This window comes from Equus caballus, unplaced genomic scaffold, assembly GCF_041296265.1.
Source record: "Equus caballus isolate H_3958 breed thoroughbred unplaced genomic scaffold, TB-T2T haplotype2-0000440, whole genome shotgun sequence".
Taxonomy (NCBI): domain Eukaryota; kingdom Metazoa; phylum Chordata; class Mammalia; order Perissodactyla; family Equidae; genus Equus; species Equus caballus.
Window position 1 is genome coordinate 296917 of NW_027222395.1, and position 23914 is coordinate 320830.

The following is a 23914-nucleotide window of genomic DNA, read 5'->3' on the forward strand; positions in this document are numbered from 1 at the left end:
CCTAGTTCCCCAGTTTTCTCATCTTCAAAATGGGGCTAAAATAGCACATACTGAAAAATTCATTTTAAGTGAAAATTATACTTGATTGTACATGTTAAAAATTTAAGTCAATACCTGGAACACGGTCAGTAATCAATACATGATAGCAATGATTGCAATCATTACAATTGGAATTATAAAAACAGCAATATAATAAGAATAGAAATTACAATAACAAAAAGCTAACAAGATCAGATCCCCATTGAGGACTTAGGGTATAACCCAAGAAAAGGCAGAAGCCCATTTAGATGGTGGCCAGGTGGTAAGGATGGGGCAAAAGCAGCCCTTTGGCTTCCCTGGGTGTCCAGGATCAGATTTCAAAGACACCAGTTATCTAATGCAGGAATACTTCTTAATATTATTGTTCACGGTAACTTTTATTGTTTATCGTAGTTTGTAGTAAAGAAGTCAATCCTGCCCAAGACATCTGGTCTTTGTCTTTGGCTTACTGGGAGGTGATCCAGTGTTCTGCTTGATAGGACATGGTTTTTGTTTTGCTTGGGACCTGGGGTCACACTGGGTGGTGAAACAATACGATTTAGGGTGGGGGATGGCCACACGTTGGGGTAAGGGTGAGCCATGCCAGAAAGGCCAACAATGTGATTTGGGGTGGGGGCTTTGGGACACGGGTGGAAGGGTGGAGACTGAGACTGAGATCAGCCACAAGGGCAATCTCTCATGTTGACATAGTGAAGTCCCCTGAGAACTCTGATCATGGAGGCTCAAGGAGCATCCTTGGGTGGCACTGTTCTGTGTATATTGTCACACATGGATGCCAGGAAGGTAACGTGTCCTTAACTCCATGGGGAGAAGACAACGGGACCTCCCCTTTTAGCACTTTTCCTGGACTCTACTCCATACATCTCTTCCTTTGGCTCATCTTTTCTGTATTCTTTCTCTGTGTAAGCTATAATTATGAGCATAACAATTTTCAGTGAGTTTTGTGAGGTTTTTTTAGTGAATTATCAAACTTTAGGGTATTTTTGGGAACCCATCAAACTTGCGGTTGGTGTCAGAAGTGAGGCAGTCTTGGGGACTGTGCCCTGTAACTTCAAGTTGTCCTAAACTGTCACAGATAGGAAGCTCACAGAAGGTATAAAGAACATTTAAATTCATCCGTAATCACACCGTTCAAAGAGAATCACAGTTTTATTTTGGTGAACCTCTTTATACATGTGAATATTTGCAAATCTTGTACGTACCGACGTGTAACATAATTTAAAAATGTGTATACCCTAAGCATTTTCCCACGTTATTAAATATTCCTCAAAACAGAACATTTAAGGACAACGTAATATCCCATGGATCTCCTGTAATTTAATCATTACCCAGTTGTTGTGTTTTTAAGTTATTTACAGTTTTCATTATTATAGTTAATTCTTGGATGAACATCCTTGAGTTAAACCTCCACATATGTGCATGATTATTTCTTTAGGATACATTCCTAAAAATGCAATCATTGAGCTTCCTATATTCTGCCAAACTCTCCTAGAAGGTGGGGCTGGCCCAGGGGGTGGGACTTTGGTGTCTACATCCAGACTGGAGCAGCACACACTCCCTGGAACAGTAGAACCTTGGAGGGCAAACAGAACTCAGACCTGAGCAAACTCAGTGACCCACAGGACTTGTTCATATCAAGTACAAGTCACATCGACTATGCACTTGACTTTGTCAAAAATTTTAGAAAGCCTTCAGATTCATAGGGTGGGCTCTCACAGCTCTTTGTAGGGGCAGTCTTGATAGAAAGTTCTTCCTTCTGAGCGGAGTCAGCCAGGTAGCCTTTTGCTTTGCCTAACATTTTGCTTTGGTATCTTCAGATGGTTTTGCTTTCAGAATCGCAAAGACTGAGCTCCCTTGAGGAAACTGAGGCAGTTACCTTCCATCCCTGTCTCTCGTTGATCTAAATGTAAGCAGAGTCATCATATACTCAGTGAAGCTAGTGACCATTAGCTTGTGTTCCATTTGCCACAGAGTTCAGAGGGCAGCCCAGGACTAATGCACAGTTCCTGAAATGAATACACCTTGAGAAGTATCCTCCATCCTTCCTTTGTCAAGTAAGCTGTTGGAACACCTGTGAAAGATTTCTGGATGTGGAGTTTGGAAAGTGAAAGGAATGAGCCTGGGCAACACTGGCACGTAGTGCCCCTGTCTAACTCTATGTCGCAGAAGTTTATGTTCCTGAAATGTCATTTCAGTTCTAGGTGAGAAGGTGAATGGAGAGGGGAAAGCAGAGGGCTATGCCAGCTTCATGTCAGGCAGTTTTCAGCTGCCTTTTCTCTAGACCATTAGTTTATTGATGGTAGGTTGTCTTTCCAGCAAATCTCTTTTGATTGCAAGTGTAATGAAGGCGTATTTTAGTGTCCTTCTAGCTCTAGGGAGAACTCAAGCTGGTTCCTCTCATTCCCACTGAAGTGTCAATGCCAAGGCTGATTCATCTAGATTTTTAGAGCCATCATTCCATCTTGAGGGCTTATGACTACTCTGAGCCATCATAAAGGGGATGTGTCTACGTGGGGTAATTCAGATGGTGCTAAGCAAAGTCTTAGGGCACAGACAGGTTTCTCTTTGTCAAGGATGCTGGCTGCTGTCCTTCCCAGATGCCCAGGAGAAGAGCAATTAACATGATGGTGCACAGTGCTCACCTGAATGGTGGAAAGCAGGCATCAGCTTCAGCCTCCATCCACAAAGCTCCTCCAGGTCCAGGGACCCCAGCCTCTTTCCTTCATCGGCAACGCCAGGCTGTCATTCCCACTCTACTGGGGTGACCCTCGGCAGGGTGCTGGAGACCTCTCGAATCCTGTTCACTTTCCTGGTCCTCCCTTGGGAAGTGAGAAGAGGCTCCTGTATACCCTCCTGTCTGTAATTTTATCCTTAACTCTTGTATTCCATGGGACCTGGTCTCACTGGGTGCCCTGACAGGAGTCTAACCCTCATGTTTCTCTTTTGCTGCTTTTCCTGAGCCTGTGAGATTTTTTTGTGGCGGGAGAAAACCTCATGCTCACAGATCAATGAGCGTATTCTTCTATGCCTATTGTTCAGTGCAGGATTTTGGTCTTTTGAAACTCAAAGGATACGGGCTCTTGAAACTCAAAAACCTTTTTTGCTCAAGACTGTAGTCCTTGCCTTGAGTTTCAAAGGCCTGTTTTGAACCTCAAAGACCAAGCACTGACTCTCTCTCTCTTTGGATACCTGCTAGAAAAAACGCTACACCGGAGTCAGTGGGTGTAGAATGCTCTAGCTATTGAAGGGGTAGGAGGAAATACCTGGAACAAGAAAAAGAAATTACGTCAGCTTCTCTTTCACAATAACCCATCCCAAGTTTCTTCACACAAGAAGAGACTCAGAATTCAAATTCAGGTCAGTCCTCCTTCAGCCTATATGAACCTAAGTGTCTTCTGGAGTTTGTCCAAGGAGAGCAGTAAAATTAGAGTGATGAGTAACCATTGTTGATTATTTACCCCAAGAAGTAAGCTGAGCGTTTTAGATAGAACATCGTATTTTCACAGCAATCCTGTGAAATAGGTGTTATTGTTCTTGTTACCATTTTCCAGATGGGAAAACTGAGACTCCTAGGGATTAGGGACATGGTTAATTAGTGATGGAATTAGAAGAGAAACCCAATCCAGAGCCACATCTCTAAGCTGTGTGAAAAGAGGTGGAGGTGATGCGAGCTTGGTGAGTCAAGGAGTCAAAAGAAAGATTTATTGGACTCTCAAGAGCTAGCAGTAGTGCTCTTTTATTCACAGAATAGCATGGAGTAGTGGGGGACGGGACCCGTGGGCAGCGAAGAGCTGCAGGCGTGGGGACAGGACCCATGGGCAGTAAAGAGCTGCAACGTGTTGAGGGTTAGAGCTAAATTTATAAGGCATAGGTATTTGAGTTATTTCTTTACAAGACAAAGGAAAGATCATGAAAAACGTTGTTAAAATGATGTCAGTGTAGGTGGGGTCTGGTTATTGGGTGGTCCTATAACTTTGGGTAAGAATCAGATTGGATTAAGTCAGGACGTCCTATGCTTCCCGGAGGATGATATAGATCAGTATGTAGGGCAGGATGCCTTGGGCTTCTCTCCCTGGGGCAGCCTTGATCCACATCGGAGGGAATGTAAGAAGGGTCAGTATGAAGAGGGTAAATGAAGAAGAGATAAATCGAAGGAGTCTCATCACTGGCCTATTGTACATTCATCTTCCTTTACCAGGAACACCCTTCCCTCAGATCCTGTGAGGTTGAATCCTTTCGTTATTCAAGTTTCGGATCACAATATTATAGACATCATCATCGACCACCCCAGCCAACCACCCACCGTGTGCACACCCAGGACCTCAGCCACATTTTGATGAATCCTGTTTTATTTTTTTAAATAGCATCGCTTCCTCTGGAATGGTCTCGTCATTTATTGATGTTCCTCTGTATTTACTATCTGTCTTCCCTTTCTAGAATCTCTGGAGCATAAGCTTTGAGGTGAGGCACTTGGTGGTTTCGGCCTCTTGTTTATCCTCAGTGTTTAGCACAGTGCCTGGCTTCTACAAGCTTGCTCCATAAATCTATTTGAGTGAGTTTGATTGAGTGAGAAGGAGCACTCAGAAAGGTTAGAAAGAGAAAAGCCCCATCTTGCATATCTCTAAGCCACATTTCAGAATAAAAATGACAAGCTTAACCGCTCATTGCTTTTCAACCTTGACATCAAAGGCTGCTTAGGAAGGTCTGGCTGGTTTGCTTTGGGGCTGCCTCTTTAAGCGAGGATCAGAAAGCACCTTTAATGTTGAGCTTCATTTGTTTATCAAAGACAGAGGAGCCTTTGTCCTCCGTCGCAGCTGGTATGCAGCAAGATGGGAGCATCCTCTGCCTTGTACTTCAGAGGAGCCAAATGTAACTACAACGGTGGTTTTTCAACTCCGAAATAATCCGGGAATGTGCAAGTTCAGCTTAGACACCCTAAGAGGAGGAGAGCAGGGAAAGTTCAGATTATAACCCGCTTCTAAAGCCCTTTATGCAGATGGGAAGACCAGCTGGAGTGAGTTTCTGAAGTTCTGCTTCTTCAGAGAATTTAGGGGTTCACCAGCTTTTGGGCTGTGCCCACCAAAGATGTCATGGGTACCAGGAAAGAAGGCATCTGAAAGGTAGCCACTGCAGCCCCTTCTAGCTTTTTCCCCTGAACTTGACTCATTTGAGTATCACTTTTACAAAATTTTGTCATATCCAAGGACCACCTGTGGTTAATATATGTAATTATATATATAATATTATAATGTATATACATGTATCACACCTGTCACACAGGGATGTGTGTATGTTACTATACTTACTGTCCTTTGTTTATTTTGACTCTGCATTTAAATGAAAACTTTACATCATTAATATAAATGGAAAAGAAGGAGAAGTATCAGTGACCTTAGGTGGAAGGGAATTAGAAACATAACGCAATGAGAAGAAGACAATATTATTAATTCTCTGCCTTTTAAAAATGAGAGATTAGCAAATGTTAGGTGTTAGAGACATCTGAATAACCAAAATTAGACTTTCTCTTTTTTATCAGAAAGAATGAAGGAAAGTTGAAAAGAGTATCTTTCCTCCTGTGTCTGTTGATCTCATCACTGCTGTTTACCTGAAGACATCTGGCAGAACGCCTAAAACGGTGGCCGTGTTTTGTCGGCAGCTTCAAGAACCACTTCACTCTCCAAATCTGGAATCCCGTCTGTAATTTCTGGCCAAGTGATCACCAGGCCTGTCTCCATCATTTGCTCTGAAGGAAGCTCAGTCTTCTGACACAATCCACGCCAAGTTCTCTCTCTTTCGAGTGAGAAAGTCCTGGAACCAGGAGTTTGAGTGGGGTGAGAAGGAAGCGAGTCCTTCGCAGCCTGTGAGAAGACAAGATATTTCAGGCATATGGAACAGCATTTAAAAAGGCAGAAGGAGACAGCACGGCCTATTTTAGGGGAACTGCAAGCAGTTAATTCAGTGTGGCTGGATCCACATAAAATGCCAAAGGGAAGGCAGAGAGGGGTGAAAGAAGAGGTGGGAAAGAGGGAGGCGGGGTGCGGGTGCAGACCCTGGGGAGCCAGCAGGCCATGCTCCTGACTGTGGACTGCAGTTTTGACGCGAGCCAGGTACTTGCTGCCGTCCTTTGCACTGGTATTTATAGGTAAATTGTATTTGGGTGGCAACAGCATTCCCTTCTGGAAGAAATCTATTTTTGCTGCATGAATATATTGATAAGATTTGGGGGTGGGTGGGAGGGATGTGAGGGCTTCTAGGATTTTGTTTACCTTTCTGGGATATGCAGGCTGAGGGCAGAGATGTATTTCTAAGGATCATGAAAGGGGATTTGTAAAAGGCTGGGCAGCCTAAGAGATAAAGGCTGTTAGGGGAGGAATTTCCATTAGGGGAATAACGGAGTGTCTGATGGGAAACTTGAAGAAATTTCTGCTCTCAAGGCAGAAGCAGACACGGAGACACTGATTGAGCATATGTAGTTTATTTAGGAGGTACAGGGACACACCAGGGAGTGAGGGGGCCATACAGGGAAGGAAGGCAGCTGATTAGTGGGCCAGTAGTAAGCCGGCTATCACAGTGGCTGCCTCAAACTTAATCCTGTGGGGTAAACTGAAACTCTGGGAAATGGGGTAAAAAACTGCCTCAGAATCATCGTGCCAAAGGGCAGGTCAGTGGTGAGAGGCCGTCCCCAGGGAGATGTTAATTCCCAGGTGCTGCTGACGTGTCCTGGGTACAGGCAGAGTCGGATTCTGAAATGGGGGCAGCGTTTCCAGGAAGACGAGGCTCTGAGTGTTGAAGTCAGAACAGCACGTGGAAGCGGTCGGAGCGGCTATGTGGAGAGTCACCGGCACCTGCTTGTCTGGTTTGGCGTGTTGTACCTGCTTTCCCAGGACTCACGTGAAATCTCCCATAATCTGCCCATATGTTGTTCATGCATTGGAAAGATGAATCTGATGGGAAGATGTGACTCATTGCTGAGTGTTGCCTTAAGTGAGGCTCCACAGAGACCTGGCACTTTCCAAGCAGGCCGGCCTCATCTGCTGATACAGCTACGTTGGAGTCATCAGATCCTTCTTAGTTGCAGTGATAAGAATGCAACTCTGACTTAAAAACCAAGTAAAATGAAACTTATTGGATCTTAGAACTGAAAAGTCCAGGGGATGGTCTTCAGGTACAGCTTGATTCTAAGAGCTCAAATGATCTAATCAGACTTTGGATTCTCTCTCTTTCCATCTCTTATGTCTATCTTTCTCTGGACTGATTCCATTTTCTCCTTATTATGATAAGATGGTTTTCAGGAGCTTTAGGCTTGCGTCCTGTTTTTCCATCCACCCTAGTAGAAAGATGACTTCTTCTTCTTTTTTTTTTTTTTTTTTTGGTGAGGAGGATTCACCCTGTGCTAACATCTCTGTGAATCTTCCTCCATTTTGTATGTGGGACGCCTCCACAACATGGCTTGATGAGTGATGTATAGGTCCAAGCCTGGGATCTGAAACTTTGAACCCCAGGCCACCAAAACAGAGCATGCAAACTTAACCACTACGCCACCAGGCTGGCCCCTAGAAAGATGACTTCTTTTAACAAACAATTACAATGAATTTCAAGACTGAGTCTCGTTGGCTATGATTGGCCTTCCTTGGGTCACGTAGACACCCCTGAAACTCTTGCTGGGGCTAGAGTGGCTGCCCAGCACTGATTGGGCAGGGTGAGTTCACATACCTACCTACCCTTAGAGCCAGAGGGGTGCTTAATTCAACCCAAATCTCACAGACTGAGAAGTAGAAAAGGAGCTGTTTCCTGGGATAACATGAGTACCATTGATAGAAAATGAAGAGTGCGTGGATGCTAGGCAAGCAAGAGCAAGAGATATCCACTACAACCAAGAAAAACCAACAAGATGCTCACAGACCTAGGAGCTCAGGCCTATTTTAAGGACCTAGTACAAAACCAGCATCTGAGGTTACCATGACCCCAAATACCCAATCTTGATAACCAGCCCCCTTCCTGAGCCAGACCTACAGCTTCCCTTCAAAGCTGCTGACTCCAGCTGACGGATGAGGGTCCCAGGGTTTCCAAGGCACTGGATTTCCATTGACTGCTGTAACCTTGAGCTACAGACTTTATTGGCAGTATTTAACACAAATCTGTTTTCCATCCTTGTCAGATCCCGCTTCAGTATGCACCACAGGAGGAGAAGTCAAACGCTAAATTGATTTCTTTAATGGGGAGTGCTTTGCAGCTGATAGCAACCCTTCTGGAGATGCATTAGTCAAGTTACAATGGAATCTTTTCTCGCTGGCTTTTATGGACTCTCCTCTTTGCCAGGAGTATAGGACTGTGATATCATCATTTGCCTGTTTTTTCTTTTAACTGGAGACTAAGAAGGTCAGGGCTCCCACCTCCCGCCTCTAGGTCAGAAGCTGAGTCTTTCTAGGGAAGATTTAACTGTAGGAGTTAGTATCTTGAGATTGCCAAGAATGATTAGTGTCAAGGTGTTTCTTAGCAACTTGAGCGCAATAAGGGGCTGGAATCGTGTGAATGAACACTTACTTGGGAATCTGGGAGTTGGCCTTCCTGCCTGTTTGTGGGATTTTATGGACTGTTTATACTGTAGTTTGAGATAATTTGGTGATTTTTCTAGAATATAGTGAGCTCTTGCTTACTTCTGTTCGGTAAGGATTCGTTCCATTTCTGTGTATAATAACAATAATAATGGTGATTGGGGGCATACCCTTGTTCTGTGCTGGGCTCTCTCCATTGTCTCACTCAGTCTTCACAACAGTTCCATGAAGTGGGTCCTGTTCTGCCTGCTATGCTGATGAGAGCCTGGAGGCAACAAAGTTACACAGCTTGCCCCAGGTCGTACAACTCATGTAATTAGGAATTCTCAGGGCCTGTATTTATACCTTTGTTTGAACTCCAAAGATTGTTCTTTTAGCCACCCCTGTATATTTCCATCCATGAGAAGGCATTGTACACTCATCAAAGACGGATTTGGTGCCATCTCCTAGGATAAGGACCCAAATTTAGAGCATCACATTCTGGAGTGTGACACAAAGAGAAATAAAAACTGGAGGGATGTGGCCAATACAGATCTTCTTAGCCACACCCACGATACCAACTCATGAGGAAGGACCATCTTTACTTCCTAGTTGTGTTGATCATAGAAGGTGTATTTTCAAGGTAGAGGCTGTTATCCTGTTAAGATATCAGGTAGATTTTCTGCAGGAGAAAAACCCAATGGTTTTTGCGTCTTGGAATCCATCATGTATCTTGTCTTCAACCTTCCGAGATCCGACCTCTCAGGGGACACCGAGGCAGCTTAACACAACTGCATGACCAAAAATGACTTACTGTCTCTGAGCCTCAGGTTTTCCATCTGTATAATGGAATCGATGATGTTATTAATTACACAGGATAACTTGTGAGGGTTGAATTCAGTATTATACATTAGGGCTTCAAGAGATGTCAGTTGCTACTATTTTGTTTTATGTTGCTGGGCTTCAATTTTTACATCTCTCCAATGAAGAAGCTGGATCAGCTCCATTTCTGAACCATGACTGTCACCTGAAAACGGATGGGGCTGGCTAGGGCAGAATGAGGCAGGAAACTGAGATCTGTGGACAAACTTGAGGGGTCAGAAACAGCTTCAGAAGCGAGAGCAAGTTCAGTCTAGCTGGTGACACTTGGTGTCACGAGGATCTGGCTACAGACAAGAAGTGGTAATTGAAGGTGGCTGTTGGCGTTCAGCACGTCCAACAAGGGATGACGGGCGACATATCAGGCTAGCAGAATATGATGAACCTGTCACTGGGTGTTAGGGACTGAACCAGATACCATTCAGAGACAGAGCTCTATAGACTGGATATAGACAAGGTTGTAGACAGGGGATGATGTTCCAGTTACTATTTCTGTGTAACAAACCACTGCCTAACCTAGTGGCATCAACTGACCATTTTATTAGGCTCATGCATTCTCTGGGTAAGGAATTTGGGAGGGCTTGTCTCTACTCCCTGATGTCTGGGGCCTTGTTTGGAAAGACGTAAAGCCTGGGAGTGACTCAGTGACTTGAAGCAGGAAACATCTGGAGGCATCTGCACTCACTTAGCTAGTGGTGATGCTGGTTACAGCTGGGACCTCGGCTGGGGTGTCAGGCAGAACACTTCCTATATGTGATCTCTCCATCTGGGCTAGTTTGGGCTTCCAAACTAGCATGGCACTAGGTCTTGAGACTGAGTGTCCCATCAGAGCGAGGCAGAGGTACATAGCATTTTTACTATTAAGCCTCAAAGTCACATAGTGTCACATACTCTAGGTTCAAGAGGAGGGAACACACACTTCGCTCCTCAGTGAGAGGGAGGGCGGAGTGACATTGTAAGAAAAGCCTGTGGGATGGAGATTTTGCTGCATCCATCTTTGCGAAATCGAATCTACCACAGGTGTTTATAGTCTAAGTTGTTATTGTGTGAATGTTAATAGCACAGACTGGAGCCAGACTGCCTGGCCTCATGTCCTGACTCCACCACTTACTAGCCGTGTGATGTTGGGCAGGTCGTTTAAACCCTTCGTGCCTCAGCTTCCTCATCTATGAAATGGGACTACTAACAGGACCTATCTTTTTGGATCGTTGTAAAGATTAAATGAACTAAGAACATGGAAAGTACTCAGAACAGAGCCTGGCACATGATAAACTAAAGGCAGGTGTTTCCTATCATTATCATCACTAAGAAGGTTTCTGAGGCAGAGACTCAGGCTTCGGGAACTAGCCAGGAACAATTCAGAGACCCAAACGAAGGAGCAAGATATAGGTCAGCCTATTAGAAAACAAGGACTGATGCTGATGTAGAATGTGAGACAAGAACTGATTAATTGCTTCTCTTTTGGATCCGAACTGATCCCAGAGGTGGGGCCTCTGTTTTAAAGGCAGACAGGAGCTGGGGGCCAGTGGCCCCTGCAGGGGCGAGGTGGGCTCCAGGCACAGGAAAAACACCAGGCCTGATTCTGTCACATCTATTAACCGTCTGACCCCACCACACTTCCTTTCGCCTTTCTCCACATAAGCCCCTCCATGTCTCATCGTGCCTCATCTTACTTGCTGAGTGACAGGCCTGGAACTAAGCCGTGTTACATCATCAGTGAGTGACAGAGGAAGGAGGCCTAAGCCATCATGACAAAGGATTGTCCAGATCTGTTTGGGGAATATTCCAGTTGAAACAGAGGAGGAGAGCAATCACATGGGTGGGCTCCACCACAGGCTTTATGAAGCCCCTTGGTATAAGTCAGAGTTTTTTCGTGGCAGATGACAGAAACCCAGTTCCAACCAGCTTAAGCTAAAAAGGGAATTTATTTGCTGCTTAACCGAAAAGTCCGGGAGGAGACAGTCTCACTTGGGTCTATATGCTCCAATGATGTTGTCAGGAATCCTGTCTTTCAGAACCACTTTCCTTTCTTATTTACTTTTAAATTTTTGGCCCTATTCTCAGGATAAATCCATTCATTCATTAATTCATTCATCAAATAGCTATTATGGGTTTATTATGCACTAGGCATGTTTTAGTGAATAAGACAGCAAGTCCTTGATCTCCTGGAAATTATTTCCCGAGGAGGAAGATAGAATAAACAAGCAGACAGATGAAAATGTATGTATCATATGATACATTTACATACATACAGCTACTAGTGTAATGGAGACAATAAAACTGGGTACAGGAATACAGAGTGACAGTAGAGGGAATAGTCACAGCAAATCTCTCTGAGCTGGTGACGTGGGAAAAGGGACGCCTGTAGTGAAAGGGAGCCTGCTGTGGAGGGAAGAGTATTCCAGCAGAGGGAACAGCCCTGCAAAGACTTTGAGGCAAAGATCGTCTTGCTGTCTTTGAATAACTAGAAGGAGAACAATATGGCTGGGCCTTAGGGACCAAAGAGGAAAGTCATGTGAGAACAAGTGGGAGAGGCAGATGGTACAGGGATTCTGGCCATGGTAAGGAGTTTAGATCTTATTTTAAGTGTAATGAGAAGCCATGGGTGACTTTTAAGTGAGGGATCAATATGATCTTATTTGCCTATTTAAAAGATCACACTTTCAGTTTTGTGGGGAATGTGTTGGCAAAGGAGGAATCAATTCTTGGTTCAAGGCTGACATCCTTCCGGATTAACAACCCCTCCAGACAAAGTCCCAGGGAGAGATCTCATTGGTCAGCCTTGAGTCACATGCAAATTCATGGACCAGCCACTGTGGCCATAGTGATGGGATATTTTGAATGGCCCAGTTGAGGTCCCATATCCACTTCTAGATGTCGGAATGGGGCTAGCCCCACCCCATCCACTGAGAAGGAAAGAGTGATTCCTTAATTGAGAACTGTGGGTACACTTAACAAATGAGGTGATGGATGTTGGACAGGCAAAAGGGATAGAAGTCCTCTGTGCTCCTCAGTGACATTCCCAAAGTGAGGACATCCATCTCTGCTTGAGCACATTCAGTGATATCCAGGGGCTTCCTTCCTCCTTGCCTCTCCTCTCCGTCACTCTCCAGAGCAGCCACTAGAGAATGGCTAGAATGGAAAGGCATTTCTTCCTGGTTTTAAACTAGGGCCATTTCCACTATGTGGTCCTTCTTCTACTTTCTGAAGCCTGTCAGGTGAGCCTAAATACTGTTCCATACAGCCCTTTGGAAGAGAGTGGCAACATCTCCCTCAAGTATTTATTTGTCTACCCTGAATAACCTCGGTGGATTCCTTTCTCTCCCCAGGTCACAGCCCCTTTGTCATTCTAGTTGCTTTCCTTAGAGTCCTTAGGACTTCATCAGATTTTCAAATGCTCTATTCTGTTAATGGGGCGGGGAGGAGTGACTCCTGGTTTAACAGGAGCAATTTCTTATTTTAGGCCTAACCTAGGCTGAACTAAAAAAGTATGGTGTGCAAATGAAGTTGTTCCCAGCTTAGACAAAGAAGTCACTAGTCCATCGATCATTGATGTTGGGGGCAGATAAGGGGAGCAAAAAGCAGCTTGGAAAGCAGAATGGGAACTTACCAGGAGGGGGGATGTTCCTGGGGACCTTTGGGTTTTCTGTAGTTTGTAGCCCTCTTTTTTATTTACAGGAGGAAAGTTGGTAGGAGTATTCCTCCCATACCATCCGTATTTACCTTCAGTATGGAATTCATCATGTTTTATAGTCATGCATTTATTCAGCAAGCATATATTGAGCACCTACTGCATACCAGGTACTGGGCAATAGGGATGTAGAGAGGAGCAAACAAATCTTCTGGACTCAGTCTGTTGTGTGGACAGATCAGAAAATCACTAATGGTAATGAAGTGGGATCAGGGCTATATCAAGAATATATGCTAGTGAGGATCCTTCTAGGAAGTGCCTGACACTGGGGCTGAGGGTGGAGGATGGATGGGTGAGGCGGGGTGTGTGTGTGTGTTCTGGGCAGTGGGAACAGTATACAAAGAAGGGCACCAGGGCTTCAGAGAATAGGGTGATGTGAGTTAAAAAAAAAGATGGGGTGGGGGGGAGGATAAATGGGATACAGCCGGATATTAAGCTTGATCACTAGACAAGGTAGGTCTGGGCATGGCATATGGGGGCGTTGGGAGTGATTGAGAGTGTCAGTCATGGGCAGTGACAAGATCAGAGTTGTGTTTTACAAAGGTCACTTTGATAAATTTGTAGGGGGTGGACAGAGACCGAGGTGGTCAGAGGCGATGACAGGAGCTTGATGAGTGGGCAGTAGACCAGGGCAGCATGAAAACCAGAGCAGAGATAGCGGCTGTCTTAGTCAGTTCAGGCTGCTATGACAGAATGCCATAGACTGGGGGCTTAAACAATAGAAATTTATTTCTCATCGTTCTGGAGGCTGAGAAGTCCAAGATCCACGTCCCAGCGAATTTGTTGTCTGGTGAGAACTCTCTGCCTGGTTTGCAGATGGTTCTTTCTTGCTGTGTCTGCACATGGCAGAGAGAGAGAGATCATCTCTCTCGTGTCCCTTGTAAGGGCACTAATCCCATTCATGAGGGCCCTACCCTCAGGACCTCATCACCAACGAGAGGCCCCCCCCACCTCCAAATACCATCACATTGAGGGTTAACTTCACTATATGAATCTGGGGAGGACGCAAGGATTATTCAGTCCATAGCAGTGGCCAAAGGGACAGAGGGACAAGGAGGGAAGGAGATGGAGTTGGGGTAATATCGGCAGCCCTGGTGAATACCTTGTTCGAGGAACTGAGAGGTGGCAGGCCAGGCTCTGCACCCACATCCTTCTGGACCCCGCCTCTGACCAACAGAATCTCAGTCTCTTCTCAGAGATTCTCCTGGGAGTGAAACCAGTGTGAATAGAGAATCCTTATGGGAATTAGAGGCAGATTGCCATCATTCTGCTTCTGTCTCCTCACCTTTAAAATGGGGAGAGTAGCGGTAACCCAGCTTTTGGATGTGAGGATTAAATGAGATAGTTGGTGCAAAGCAGTGAGCACAGGATCTGGCACAAAGGGAGGCCTTCAATAAATTATTCTTATTATAGTAGTTTTGATTTTCCTCTAGTCGGAATAGAATTTAGTTGAAGTTAGTGACTGTGTCACGGCTGTGTCTCAGGCTGGTGTCTGCCGCCCTGAGCTAAGCCGTAAAAACCCCTAGAATACCTTTTCAAAAGCCTGTCAGCCTCTTGAGGCTCCTACACTTCTTTATTTTATTTTATTTTATTTTATTTTATTTTATTTTATTTTATTTTATTTTATTTTATTGTAGTAACAGTGGATTCTAACGTCATATAGCTTTCAGATGTACGTTGTAATATATTTCGAATTCTGTGTAGATTACATCGTGTTCACCACCCAAAAACTAATTATAGTCCGTCACCTCGCATGTGATCCTCATCACCCCTTTTGCTCTCTCCCCTCCCCCCTCCCCCTATGGTAACCACCAATCCAATCTCCGTGGCTCTGTGTGTGTTTGTCATTGTTTTTATCTTCTGCTCATGAGTGAGATCACACGGTGTTTGACTTTCTCCCTCTGATTTATTTCACTTCACATGATACCCTCAGGGGCCAACCAGGTTGTCACAAATGGCCGGGTCTCATCATTTCTTATGGCCGAGTAGTATTCCATTGTGTATACATACCACATCTTCTTTATCCATTCCTCCCTTGACGGGCACCTAGGTTGCTTCCAAGTTTTGGCTGTTGTGAATAATGCTGCAGTGAACCTAGGGGTGCACGTGTCTTTCTGCATTTGTGTCTTGGACTTCTTTGGATGAATAGCCAGCAGTGGGATAGCGGGATCATAACGGTAGATCTATTCTTAGTTTTCTGAGGATACTCCCTACTGCTTTCCATAGTGGCTGCACCAGTCTGCGCTCCCACCAGCAGTGGAGGAGAGTTCCCATCTCTCCACATCCTCTCTCCGACACTTGTCTCTTGTCTTGTTACTTAGAGCCGTTCTGCCCAGAGTAAGGTGACATCTCATTGTAGTTTTTCTTTGCATTTCTCTGATAGCTAGTGATGTTGAGCACCTCTCCATATGCCTGTTGGCCATCCGGATATCTTCTTTGGAGAAGTCACTGCTCAGATCTTTTGCCCGTTTTTTTAATTGGGTTGTTGATTTTTATTGTTGTTGAGGTGTATGAGTTCTTTCTGTATTTTGGGTATTAACCCCTTATCCGATATATGGTTTGCAAGGATCTTCTCCCAGGTGTCAGGTTGCGTTTTGGTTTTGTGGATGGTTTCCTTTGCCGTGCAGAAGATTTTTTGACTTTGATGTAGTCCCGTTTGTTCATTTTGTATTTTGCTTCCACTGCCCAGTCAGACGTGGTACTTGAACATAGGCTGCTAAGACTGATGTCAGAGGGCTGACTGCCTATGTTTTCTTGTAGACGTTGCATGGTTTCGAGTCTGACTTTCAAGTAAAACCCGAGGGAGGAGGCTGCAGTTCCCCGACAGCGAGCTTGGCAGGGACCCCGCGTCCCTGTCAGCGCACCTTCCCGCTCCACAAAGGTCCAAAGCGTGTGGGCGGGGCCCGAGGAGTTCTCCCAGGAGGGTGTCCCTGTCCCTGTCCGCAGTCCACCGCTGGAGGGGGCGGGGCAGCGGGGGGTGGGGAGCGTCTGGGCGGCTGCTGGGCCACCCTCGTGGGAGGCGTGGGAGGCGTCGGCGAGCCGCGCCTGCCTGCCCAGAGCCGAGCCCGGCGGAGTCCGGCCACGCTCTGCTGCTCTCTCCCGGGCTGGGCTCGTCCGTTCCGCCGGCGTCCGTGGACGCCGCTCCGTGTCCCCGCTGGGCACAGCAGCCCGGGCCCTCCACAGCCATGGCCGCTGGCCTGAGGTGGCCCTCCTTCAGCTCCCGCTCTTCCTGCTCGCCGGACACGGACGACCAGGGCGCCTGTGAAGATGATGCCATCTGGGAGAGGTACCTGGGGGCGTGGGCCTGGGGGCTGGTGGGAGGCGAGTCTGTCCCTGAGGAATAGGCTTGTGCGCCGAGAGGTGCCCGTCAGGTCGCGGGACAACTGTGCGGCGCGTGGAGCGAGGGGGTCTCTTCGTGCACTTCAAGCGTTCGTGGAACGGGCGGTGTGTGCCAGGCACCTGCCCAGGGGCCACCCTGGGGATGTGGTGCCCGGGAGTCGGGCGCTGAAGCGGCCCCCGTGGTCTTGGCTCCTTAGAAGGACAGACGCGAAGTCGATAACGACACTGGTCTCCATGCGTTCTGAGGCGTGCAGGTCTCCCTGTTTTAGAGGCTACGTTCCGTTGGGGTTTTCCTGAAGCCTGTTGTGCCCCCGAAGCTCAGGCCGGTTCAGGGGAAGTGGCCTGTCGAGGGCCACGTGATATTTGTGTGCAGAGCCAGTGCTTTCCAAAGCCCTTGACTGTGCGGAAGTCCACCTGTTAGGGCTGCAGTGGGGGCTGTCCGGGGAGCGTTGTGAGCACAGGTATGTGTCCCACACTTGAAAGTATGGCAAAGAAAGCGTGAGGCTCGAGGGTGCTGCGTCCGTTCCCTCCTTCCACATAGTCTGGAGAAGTGACTTTGGGACAAGTCCTTCCTTTCCTCTGGTCGGTGCGTGTTCAGTGGTCTGGACACTTGAGGAGCAAGACTGACAGGGTGTTTGACGTACTGGGCCTCACGGCCTAGTTGGAAAGGACAGATAGGCAGCAACTAATTACCTAGGAGATACGTGAAAGCAATTTTGTGTTGAGTGCTGAGAAATACGGCATTTACTGATAGACTTTGTGACTTAGGCAGTGATGTTTAAGCTGAGAGCAGATGCCTACAAGAAAAGGAGGACTTGTGCGGGAGAGTGTTGGGACAGGGCAAGGGAGGAGTATGGCCTGTCAGAGGAGCTGAAAGAATGCCCTGGAGACTGGGGCCGCGTAGGGACTGTAGGCTGGGGAAAACAAAACTTTTCGATTAAGGCTGACGCTTTCTATAGGTTTTTGGAGACTAAGTGTCGTGATTCGGAACGTGGACTCTGGAGCCAGACTCATGTCAAATGGGTCCTAGCCATGCCACCTACGGGCTTTGTGAACTTGGGCAAGTTACTGTACCATTCTGTGTGTCAGTTTCCTGATCTGTAAAACGGGGATGATTATCATACACACTCCATAGGTTAGTGTAAAGGTGAAAGGATATTTCCTATCCGCAAAGTACTTAGAGCACTGTCTGGCCTTTGGTAGGCGTTAGTAGTGGTTGATGAAATAAATGGATAAATGCATGCTTAAGTATTAAAGGCTTGGAGGCTGTCCCTGGTGAAGTGTGTGAACTTGAATGGATGACACCCAACTTTGTTTCCTTTCCAGCTTGCAGTTGCTACTGAGCGCATCTGTAGCACTGTGGAATTAGAAATAATCTCCCTCGACTTGGCTGCTCTTTGTAAAAGAATCTAATGCTGTCAAAATTGTCCCAGGGAAATAAAAGCCTTTTCAGTAGCATTTTAGGGTTAGGCTTATTTAATATGTCTTGTTTATATTGGTTTGTTTAGTATTTGTTGGTAACATGTTTTTGGCAAAGCTGCTCGGTTAAAAAAAGTAGATTAGCTGTAAAATAGTTGAGACGCAGAGAAAAGTAGAGAGTCGTGTAAGCAGAGCACGCCTTTCCTTGACTCTCTGTCGAGAGCTTGTGTGATTGAAGCTGCTCTCTGCCTCATACACGGTGCCCTCTGCGTGTGCAGTCATCCAAACAGTGCAGGGTCTGGAACCGTGGAGAATCTAAGGCAGTACAGTCACGCTTTGCTTAACAGTGGGGATCAGTTCTGAGGAGTGTGTCATGGTCAGGCAATCTCGTGATCGTGCAAACACCACGGAGTTCCTAAAGCTAGATGGCAGAGCCTCCTACACACTTAGGCTCTACGGGACTAATCTTATGGGACCCCCGTTGTGGACTGAAACGTCCTGGTGTAGGGCATGGCTGTACTTCCCAACTCCCAGGGCACGGAAGTGTAGCCTGTGGGGCTTTTGAAAAGAACGGAGACGCTCAAGGCCTGCTCTGGACCCACTGACTTAGAATCTACTGGGATAGTTCCCGGCTTTAAAGACCAGACATATTCCTCATCTGGAGACATCTCATCAGCGGTTTTTCACACTGGGTTTTCCCTCATCTGAAGAAACACGCAAAGAGACTGTGAGGATCCATAATTAGCGTTTTAATACATTTGGCAGGACTCAGTGTTTTCCACTTTCTGTGATACTGGGATCTGCATCTTCACTGTAATGTGTTAAACCTTTAAATCTTGTCAAAAAGTCACGTCGTTAAATAGAGAATCCTTATGGGAATTCCAGGCAGATTGCCATCTTTCTGCTTCCGCCTCCTCACCTTTAAAATGGGGAGATTAGTGGTAACCTAGCTTTTGGATGTGAGGATTAAATGAGACAGTTGGTGCAAAGCAGTGAGCACAGGATCTGGCACAGAGTGAGGCCTTCAATAAATTATTCTTATTATAGTAGTTTTGATTTTCCTCCGGTTGGAATATAATTTAGTTGAAGTTAGTGACTGTGTCATGGCTGTGTCTCAGGCTGGCGTCTGCCGCCCTGAGCTAAGCCATAAAAACCCCTAGAATAACGTTCCAAAAGCCTGTCAGCCTCTTGAGGCTCCTACGCTTCTTTATTTTATTTTATTTTATTTTATTTTATTTTATTGCAGTAACAGTGGATTCTAACATTATATAGCTTTCAGATGTACGTTGTAATATATTTCGAATTCTGTGTAGATTACATCGTGTTCACCACCCAAAAACTAATTATAGTCCGTCACCTCACATGTGAGCCTCATCACCCCTTTTGCTCTCTCCCCTCCCCCCTCCCCCTATGGTAACCACCAATCCAATCTCTGTTGCTCTGTGTGTGTTTGTCATTGTTTTTATCTTCTGCTCATGAGTGAGATCACACGGTGTTTGACTTTTCTCCCTCTGATTTGTTTCACTTCACATAATACCCTCAGGGTCCATCCAGATTGTCACAAATGGCCGGATCTCATCATTTCTTATGGCCAAGTAGTATTCTATTGTATATATAGACCACATCTTCTTTATCCATTCGTCTGTTGATGGGCACCTAGGTTGCTTCCAAGTTTTGGCTGCTGTGAATAATGCTGCAGTGAACCTAGGGGTGCACGTGTCTTTCTGCATTTGTGTTTTCAAGTTCTTTGGATGAATAGCCAGCAGTGGGATAGCTGGATCACAGGGTAGATCTAATCTTAGTTTTCTGAGGATACTCCCTACTGCTTTCCATAGTGGCTCCACCAGTCTGCACTCCCACCAGCAGTGCAGGAGAGTTCCCTTCTCTCCACATCCTCTCTGACACTTGTCTCCTGTGTTGTTAATTAGAGACATTCTGACCAGAGTAAGGTGACATCTCATTGTAGTTTTGATTTGCATTTCTCTGATAGCTAATGATGTTGAGCACCTCTCCATATGCCTCTTGGCCATCCGGATATCTTCTTTGGAGAAGTCACTGCTCAGATCTTTTGCCTGTTTTTTTAATTGGGTTGTTGATTTGTTTTGTTGTTGAGGTGCATGAGTTCTTTCTGTATTTTGGGTATTAACCCCTTATCCGATATACGGTTTGCAAGGATCTTCTCCCAGTTGTCAGGTTGCGTTTTGGTTTTGTGGATGATTTCCTTTGCCATGCAGAAGATTTTTTTACTTTGATGTAGTCCCATCTGTTCATTTTATATTTTGTTTCCATTGCCCAGTCAGACGTGGTACTTTAACATAGGCTGCTAAGACTGATGTCAAAGGGCATACTGCCTATGTTTTCTTCTCGAAGTTTCATGGTTTCGGGTCCGACGTTCAAGTTGTTGCGGTTGGTTGGTTGGTTGGTTGGTTGGTGGTTTTGCTTGCGTGTGCGTGTGATCTAAGGTTCTTCAAGTCTACGTCTGTGCGTTCCCTTCTACCCGATGGGAAATGAAATACACAACCATACTTCTTTTATTTGTTTAGAAAATATTTTACCGTAAGTCCAGTAGAAAATGCGTTGTGAACATCTTCAGTATGCACAATTGTGAAACAAACACAAGTGAGCAGATCCCAACTGGAGAAATCACTGGGGTGTCTCTGTACTCCTTCCCCATTCCCGTTCTTCGGTCAGCCAGTGTCCTACCCGCCCCACTTCCTCAAGGTGGCAGATCCTGATTGCTGTTTTTTCTCCCTCATTCCTTTCCTTTTCTGTGTAGTATTTTTCCTCCGTGGATTTATGTTTCTCTAAGCGATATTATTGTTGCTTGGTTTGAACTTTACCAGAATGTCTATTTCTTTCTTTCACCGAATATGCTGTTCCTGAAATTCAGCTGCTGATGCTTGTAACCGGTAGCTCTAGTCCATTTTCACCGCTCCCTAGTTTTCCGCACATTTCCTGCTTCACAACAAAGGCGAGCAGGTGTGCAAAGCCCACAGCACAGTTCCCGCCGTGAGTCAGCGCTCAGTCAACATTTGTTGAATGGAACTGAGCCCGGACTGACTGTTAACAGCGACGCTTGGTTCCCCAGGCTGCATTCTCTGTCCTTCGCGCCATGGCCAAGGATCCTGTTTAATTCATTTTGAGTTGATTTTTCTGCATGGTGTAAGTTAATGGTCTGCTTTCATTCTTTTGCATGTGGCTCTCTGGTTTTCCCAACACCAGTTATTGAAGAGACTCTGCTTGCTCTATTGTATGCTCTTGGCTCCTTTGTCGAATATTAGCTGTCCATACACGTGTGGGTTTATTTCTGGGCTCTCAGTTCCGTTCCATTGATCTGTGTGTCTGTTTTTGTGCCAGTACCATGCTGTTTTGGTTACTAGAGCTTCTTAATATATGCTGAAATCAGGGAGTGTGATACCTCCAGCTTTGTTCTTCTTTCTCAGGAATCCTTTGGCTATTCAGGGTCTTTTGTTGTTCCATATAAATTTTAGGATTCTTTGTTCTATTTCTGTAAAAAATGCTGGAACTTTGATAGGGATTGCGTTGAATCTGTAGATTGTTTTAGGAACTATGGACATTTTCACTATGTTAATTCTTCCAATCCAAGAGCACAGAATATCTTTCCATTTCTTTGGGTCTTCTTTGATTTCTTCCAACAATGTTTTACAGTTTTCGGTGTACAGATCTTTCACCTCTTTGGTTAAGTTTATTCCTAAGTATTTTATTATTTTTGTTGCAATTGTAAATGGGATTGTATTCTTAATTTCTCTTTCTGCTACTTCGTGTTAGTGTATAGAAACACAACCGATTTTTGCCTGTAGGGGATCAAGACACTCAGCCAATGCAGGCTGACAAGTAGCCTGAGGGCTTGCTGTTGGGTGGGGCAGGTCCCTAGGGCCGCCTGCCTGCCCTGGCTGAACTGGATTAGATCTGTGCTCTAGTGGGTATGGCAGCCCCCTGGGCTAACAGGCCAGGGGAAGAACCTCAGTGGTGTCTGCTGGGGTCTGAGTTAGCACGCCTGGACCATGTCAGAACAATAGCCCCCACCAATGTCTCAGTCTTGGGAGAGGTCTCTCCTTTCACCGAGATGCCCCCAGAGCCCACCAGGTGAGTCTCTTTTCACCCAAGGACTGTCAGCCTTCTCTCTGGTGATTTTAGTTTGCTGAGACAGGTGAGTTTGTGCATGGGCCCTTTAAGACCCGACTCTTTTCAGTTTTCGTCTGACAGCTTTTCTGGGGGTATTCCCTGCTGTAGTTAATAGCCAGCGAAGCCAGATACTAAGACCCTCGTCTCAGTTGTGCTGAGTCTAAAGGATGCTTTTAGTAGTATTGGCCCCTGCTTTGGACCTCACCCCTCCAGGGAGGGCTGCATACCCTAGGGTGGCTCCCTCCTGGCCAGCTGAGAAACTCCACTGCTCCCAAAGGTGACTTTTTTCTCTCCAGCTGGAATTTCTGGCCCTTCTGCCTTTGTCAGGACTGTCCCATGTTGTGGGGGTTCTTTTTATCCAGTTTTCAGTTTTCTATACAGGGTAATTTTTCCAAAAATAATTGTAACCTGGTTGCGTTCATGGGAGGAGATGAGTTCAGAGTTTGCTTACACCGCCATCTTGACAAGATCCGCCACTTCTACACTTCTGTTACTTCTGTTTTCATTTTCTCCCTCCTTTGGTACAGAGCCCATCTGGGGACCCTATTGAGGTCATCTGTCTCATGGGGGTTGTGAGGATTAAATGTGGAGTGCTTCCAACAGTCCTTGGCACACAGTAGGTGTTCAAGTTTGGTAGTTATTGTCATGACCACCACCCCATCATCCTCAAACCATCACCATCACCATCACCGTCATCATGACCTCGTGCTGTCACTCCTACAGTCTGATAGTTAGGACTCTTCAGATTGGATACACTAGATTTATGCCTAATAATTCCACTTGTTTCAGCAGATATCTGTTGAGTGCTTACCATGATAGCTAAATTCTCCCCACTCCCCATTCTCTCGTCTCCTTATCTTCCCATCATGCTGCGACCCTAAGTCAGCTCTCCACTCTTTTAATTTTTTTAACAATGACCCCCCAAAGCCTCACAGTGTCCTTGAAATTACCACTCCATAATTGCCAGCCTCCTCTATTTCCTCAGCCTCTTCTTAGCCCTTCCCTCCCTCTCTTTGCCTTGGCCCTGGCCCTGCCTATGGAATATCCTTTTCTTGAAGCCCCGTCAAGTGGTGCCTGCAGATCTCAGGATTAGGAGGTACGAGATTTATGTCCTCTCTGCTCTTTGTCCTCCCACACCATTTCTTTGAGATCTATAGTCCCCAGCTGGAGCACCCTCTCCTCCTCATTACTCTTTTCTGCCTAATTAGTCCCCTGTTTCATTGAAGACTTGATCGCCTGGCCCACAGCTTTCCTCTCTGCCTCAATTCTTGCTGTCATCCTAGTTGACTTCAGTGTGCATGCGGAGGACTGAGCCTGCACACGGGGTACTCATTTTCTTCAATACCTCATCTGTACTGCTGACCTCTTCTCATCCACCTGTCCCCATTCCCACCATAATACCCTGGATTTGCATCCTGATGCTGCACCACCTGACAAATGAGCAGTGCAGCACCCTCCAGCCCTGATCTCTTCTTTCCAGCTTGCTTGGTCACTTAATTCAGCTAGGCCCTCAGCATATTTTTCCTCAGGCCCTCCATGGTGTACTCTATCCTTTAGATGCTTCCTCTATGCTGTTACCTCTCAGCTGAGCTTGGACTTCATAGTCCATCCATGATTAATTCTCTTGGCAATGCCTTCCTCTCCCTTGCCCTTTAGTCCCAGTAAACCCAAAACCAAACTACCCATTTTTGTCTTGAGTACCGGAGATAGGACTCAGAGCGGGGCAGCTGGGTACTACTTTGAGTTCATGTCACCCCACCTCCCCTGTGCCCTCACAGAGCCTGACCATTCTAGTAGGATTCTCTTGTCAAGTCACTCTCCCGTGCTCCAGAATATATAATTCAGACGTTTTCCACAAACTTCTGAT

General features: G+C 46.0%; 1 long non-coding RNA gene and 1 pseudogene across 3 annotated transcripts; one reads left to right on the forward strand and one right to left on the reverse strand.

Annotated features, from left to right (window-relative positions):
• The window catches only part of LOC138923023 (heparan sulfate glucosamine 3-O-sulfotransferase 4-like), a 144807-nt pseudogene that overhangs the window by 93368 nt on the left and 27525 nt on the right, over window positions 1-23914 (forward strand).
• LOC138923049 (uncharacterized) lies at window positions 1170-6132 on the reverse strand. 3 transcript variants are annotated; one of them, XR_011436153.1, is made up of 3 exons: window positions 5645-6104; window positions 2682-3302; window positions 1170-1939 (listed from the first exon to the last, which is right to left on the reverse strand). It is a non-coding gene; the product is annotated as an uncharacterized lncRNA (long non-coding RNA). The 3 variants fall into 3 exon arrangements; XR_011436154.1 differs by having other exon boundaries at window positions 1170-2858; window positions 5645-6132; XR_011436152.1 differs by having other exon boundaries at window positions 1170-3302; window positions 5645-6132.